Source organism: Cygnus olor, chromosome 10, assembly GCF_009769625.2.
Source record: "Cygnus olor isolate bCygOlo1 chromosome 10, bCygOlo1.pri.v2, whole genome shotgun sequence".
Taxonomy (NCBI): Eukaryota; Metazoa; Chordata; class Aves; order Anseriformes; family Anatidae; genus Cygnus; species Cygnus olor.
This window is the reverse complement of record NC_049178.1, coordinates 7,291,835-7,297,834: the sequence shown is the minus strand read 5'-3', so window position 1 is coordinate 7,297,834 and position 6,000 is coordinate 7,291,835.

Below are 6,000 nucleotides of genomic sequence, written 5' to 3'. Positions count from 1 at the left end.
GAACAGAAGTGTTTCGACCCAGCCCTTCTGAGAAATGGGTTTCTATTTCAGCTTTGCTTGGACATGACAGCTAGGCAGTGCTTCAGGCTCGGCCCCAGGGATGCCGGCAGTGTGCAGCCCTTTGCAGGACCAGGTCTGGTGTCAGAGGGTTTGAAACAGCACAGCAGAGATGCACCCATCCTAGTCGGGCAGCGCTCCAGCTGCCTTAGCCCCACACAGCACATCTCCGTAAGTACAAGTACAAAGCTGAGGCTGGAAACAACTAGAGAAGCGATGCTGAAGTTTTGATCCAACTGAGCGCTTCTCAGTGACTGTACACACAATCCAGACTCTAACCATCCTGGCTTCCTCAGCCCCCAAACAGCAGCAGCCCTTGGGAGCCCTGCGGACAGGGGTCCTACCTGAAGGCCAGGAACAGCAGCAGCTCCACGGCATTTTTGTGTTCATCTGATGCACGCTGTGGCTGAGCAGCAGCACCTCCCAGGGCTCCAAGAACTTTCCCCAGATGTAACCCAGAAGACTTCACTTGACAATCAGGACTGGCTGGAAGGAGCCTCCCCCCCTGACATTTCCACCAGAAGGCCCAATTTGTGTACTTCGTGAGATGAGCTCTCTGTTTGCCCACCTTTAAAAGCTGGGCTAAAACAACCAAAATCAATTTCATTTGGGAAACTCTGTCTGGACACACAAACACAGAGACGAATACACAAGCCAAAGCTCAGAGTGCCCCTGTAAACACCACATTTCCTTTTTCACATGTACATGCAAAAAATACTTGGATGGTTTTGAACAGCCTGTGTTCAGAGAGACCTTTCATTTTAGTTATCCTGGGTCAAAGCAAACAACATCACATGGTACCCCAAGGTGGTTTCTTTTGGCTCTTTACACTCAGAAAACACTGAGCACATTTTCACAGATCCAAGTAATGTCCATACAGAAGCTGGCAATGCTTCGTATTAGTTCCATCATCCTCTGGACTGCAAGGATGAAAAATAACAAACCTCAGGCACTGGGCAATGACCTGAACTTTGATCTGAAGCAATCCTGTTCAGAGGGTTGGAAAAAAAGTACATATATACAAGTTATTTTTGCATTTGTCATTTTCCAGCATCTCTCTCTCCTTCTTCCTGTTCTGGGGAGAGGCCAGAGTAGAAAAGCAAAAATCCCAAGAGAACTACCATAAAGTATTTGAAGACAGCTTATTTGGAAGGGAAGTTGGGGACATAGCATCTGAAAGCCTGCTCTGATTTTTTTTTAAGCTCTGATCTAGCTTAATTTTGCCAAATTTAGTACATTTGCATATTGGAAATATTTACAGGCATCCAAATCAGAGCTCAATGAATACAAAGCCCACATCATGAAACCTGAAGCACAAGTTGAACACACTGACCTTACACAGCAGCTGACCAGGCCTCAAGTGCTAGCATAGGAGGATTTGGGGAACACTTTGGTTTATCAAAGAAACCAGGGACAAGGACCTTTTCACAGGTTGCATTATCTACCTACAAAAACCACTGCACCAAGGCATTAGAGACTCAAACACCCAACTTAGATACAGGTATGGATAATGGGAATATACACTTGGGAACAACGGGTGCAGATTACTGGTGCTCCATGGCTAAACCCAGGAGATGCCAGCACAGAAATGTCTCCTTTGAAGATGGCACAGACAACTACCTCCCAGCACACAGACTCCACAGCAATAAGCTCACATCAGAGGTAAAATGCCAAAGAGGATTAGAGAGACTTTAGTAACACTTAAGATTTGCCTGTGTGGTGAAGGGATATGAAAAACAGATGCTTCTGCTGGTACTTTCAATTCCACATCAATGATCTGCCAAGTGTGGTTCCTGATCATAAGCTGAGCAGGGCAGAAGCAGGCAGGTGTAGGACTGCATGACCATAAATATGTTAAAATAGAATATACAAAATTAACTTGTATCCAAAGCAAGTTTAAGCCCAGATGCCTTTCCAGTGGGAATCTGTGTCACTGTGTGATTTTGGAAATAATTCTTTTGATTCTGCTAAATGGAAGAAAGTCAACTGACCACTGGCAGGCTTGAAATAACCAATGCAGTCTTGAAGCATGGATGAATTTCAGGATTGCTGCAGAAAGCTGGGACCACACAATGCTTATCCTCTCCCACCAAGGACCAAACTCGCCTGGCTCTTCTCCAGCTGTAACAAGAGTAATGTTCCTGGAATAATACCAAAGAGACAACGGCAGCCTGGATTCACACCATTTCAGCCAACACACATTTCTGTCAGGGGATCAGTATCTCAAACTCACACCCCATTTATCAGCCCCTCCTCTCCCATGGGAGCCATTTTGTGGGTGAAGCAGAGGAATTCACTCCAGGTCTCTTGCTGTTCCCTGCTTCCCATCAGCAGAGTCCTTTTAAAGAGAAAAATAAAGCAATGACTGGTAATGGGTGCACAAACATTTCTCCCAGCACAGCTCTGCTGGTCAGGGACACAAAGAGGTGTGATCCTTACCAATGGAGCTGCCTTGGCAGCAATCCCATGTGCAGATATGGTTCTACCAGCAAACCCTTTTTTTTTTTTTAAACACAAAGATAACATGTTGTGCCGAACGTCTGTGCCTGTATTCAGGTGTATTCTTTCCTGTACATTTTGAGAGTACAAAGCAGGGCTGTGTCCAGATGAGGAAGCATTTGGTGGGTGTAACAGCCTCTGTTGTCTTATTCTGGGCAGGCATCCCCTGCATAGCCAAGGCCTTGGAGTTTTGGAATACATGAACATGACATTTATCCCTTGAAATATCTCAAAACAGCTTACTGAGCAGATATGAGGTGAAAAAAAGAGAGGTGAAAGCATGATTTTTGGAGGTCTAGTCCAAAAAACAACACAAAATTAAAAGCAACTGTATTTTCTGGTTGTGTTAGAGTCAAGAAAAAGCATGCAGCAGGTCTTACTGGTGGGGGTATGGTGGATGGGTGGAGATGGAAAGAAAGCAAAGAGAGAAATAAACACAGCTGAAAGAAACTCAAGTTTTTTGATCAAGGGAGGACATTCATGGAACATGGCAGGCGATATTTGCCCAGCTGAACACACAGCAGTAGCAGTCAGTGCGACTCACAACCGCAACATGAGAGAAAGCTGCTGGAAGCAGCAGTCCATAAAAGGGACATAAATAATTAGAGCTCTTCTAAACAAGATCAAGTTTTAGCTGCTGCCTCTCTTCCTCTCTTTAACAGAGAAGGAAGATGGCTCAAAACGATCCAGTAGGAACTTTTGTCCTGGTAAATCTCCAAGTGAGGTAGAAGATTTGGAAAGAATCAGAGCCCAACTCATCACCACAAGCTTTGCTGTTCATTGAACATGAGCTGAGCCATGACCTCAGCGAGTGCTGGAAGATTAGCTTGGTGCATCCTCAAAGCAGCTTTCCTGACAGGAACTTGGTTGTTGACACCTTGAATTGCTTTAAGATGCTGCTGCGATTTTCACGTCCTGCCTCACACTGTGATAGGGCCCCTGGAGCACTGAACCATGGTATTTCACCAGCAATGCTGTACCTTCCACTTCTCACAGAAGGGGAAAAAGAAACCGCACATAGGGACTAAAAGTTTTATTATTATTATTAATTTATTTATTTGTAAATGTTTCAAGGCAATTTAAACATCCCTCCAGTTGGTGCTGCCATATGAGCAGTTGATTTGGGATCAGGTCGTAGGCGGCTGGAATGTAATCATCAGTTTTGAGTACCATGGACATGCTTGGACGTTTGCCTTTGCATCGTTTTCCTAGCACAAACAGCCTTGCCTTCCACAATGTAAACGAAAATACTACATGGCAAAGTCAGAAACCCAATGTAAAGTCGAGATCATGATATTAGGATTTTTATTTTGTGTTTTAATGGGAAAACTCCTCAAAGCACCTGACTGATCATAGTCTCTCCTTCCCCCAGAAACAACTTTGTTCTTATAAATCCTTATTTCTGGTAAGGAAACATCCAGGAAAAATAAAGAATATAGGTACTCAGCACCTGGACCTTCATCATCCATTTTCAAGCCTCTGCGCTCCTTCAGAAGACAGCACTGATATGACCAACAGCAAGAACAGGTATTATAACATAAGAAAATCCCCACGGTTCCCCTCCAGCATGAAGACATCCGTCAGAAGGAAAGCTATTTTTGATCTGACAAGCAGTCAGGAGTAGAGCAGGACTGTTACATAAAGCGTCAGTGGGAGTAAACAGGAACATTACTTATGGCCAGAAACGCTCCATCTCAGAGGACCTTCACTGTACCACACAGACTCTGGGATTCCTCAGAGAGATGAAATACATAGACCATCTCCTTGGCAAGTATTCAAGACTCCATACCACAAACCTGCCCTTCCTCCTGCACATATTTTCTGCTGAGGAGTGCTTCTGCCAGTGCTGTCTCCTTCCATGGAATTTGTGCTTAGCATATGAGAGTCTTCTCTGTCTGTAGCCAAAGGATGGACTGGCAGACATGTCTTTACTTACCAAGGAGCTCTTAAAATAATAAAGATTTCTCCACTTGACTAAATTGGCCTACTGCAATGTCACACAACCATCACGGCTGTATTCTTCTTTGGGAGCACCTTGTAACCATTTGGCATTTTTCTAACAGAACAGTGTAAGGATAAATGAGCACTAGTGCTAGAGCTAAGACAGGTGAAGTCTGCTTGGGCTCCCTCAGAAGCTGTAGCCTCGTCCAGCCTGACTGCAAAAGGCTCACCAAACAGCTCCAACTGCCGTCATTTTAACTCTCACCCCACAGTCGTGTACTAAATTGCACCAAGCTCTTGAGCAGGGTCCCCATCACTCCTTCATCCCCTTCCTTCTGCCTCGGCCTTGCACGAGCTCCTCTCTCCCCATGGGACAGGTGCACACCTCCAAGCCCTCACAGCAGAGCCCTGTGGGTGAGCGGAGCAGGGAGGAGGTCAGTCACCAGCACAAGAGCTAGCCATGCGTCTAGAAGCATTTGTGAGCAGCTATCGAGCCCTCAAAGGCCAGACCTCAAAAGCCAGCTTCACTTCAGCCAGGCAGATGCAGGTCTTGAGGACCTTCATTAAGGTTACTCAAGGTACATCCTTTTGCCTCCAGCACGATCAAACACATATCTGGCCTATCGTCTGCAGTGCAAACACCACCCACGCGCTTCCAGCACTGACAAATATATTCTTCCATCATTGCTCAATCACTATTTGCTCAGTTTAACTCTGTATGTATTATAATAGCATTTAAAGACAGAGCCAGCCTTCAAAAGCAGATGAATCTGAAATTAACAACAGAGGCATTTTCAGCTCTGAGGTCTGGATGAGAGCACAAAATAACTGAACTTTGTTCCTGTGGCTTATTACATCATCCAGCCCCTCTTTGACTGAAAATATTTCTATTCCTCATTCCAGTCCATCTGTTCTTCAGAAAACTCCCTCTCACTATTTACTTGAAAAACAACTAACTAGAGGCAAAGGCGTTTTTCTTCTGAAGAAAGTATGTTCATAATTAAGCAAAAAGCATTGCATGTTTATTCTTGCTAGTGTGCACATACACGTGTGCGTGTCTGCCTATTTTTAGTTACACTGTCAAAAGCGGTCTAATATTTCACAGCAAGGAGGTCTTCTTGACCCAGGAAACACATCATTATTTCTAATTAGGAAATTAAAAACAACACCAAAAAAAGAATTGTCAAAAAAAGACTTATCTGCAGGTGAGCCGTGCTGTGAGATGATGGGACTTTTCCCTGTTGTGTTTTCTTTAGCTTTAATTTACTTTTGTGTGAAAGCTGAGCCCAATGAAATTTGTCAGCCAGCAGCGAAGGACTTCAGCCCTCACCTTCTTAAGTGGGTTGGAAAAGGCATTCCGGGTCTTCTCTCCAGATGAAAGAGTTTGCTCCTCTAACAGAGGTTTATCTCATCCTCACCAGCCCGCATTGCATACAGGCTGTGTCTGCAATACACCTTTACTCACACTGGAAAGAAGCCAGGTGAAAGCAGGACAAACCCTTT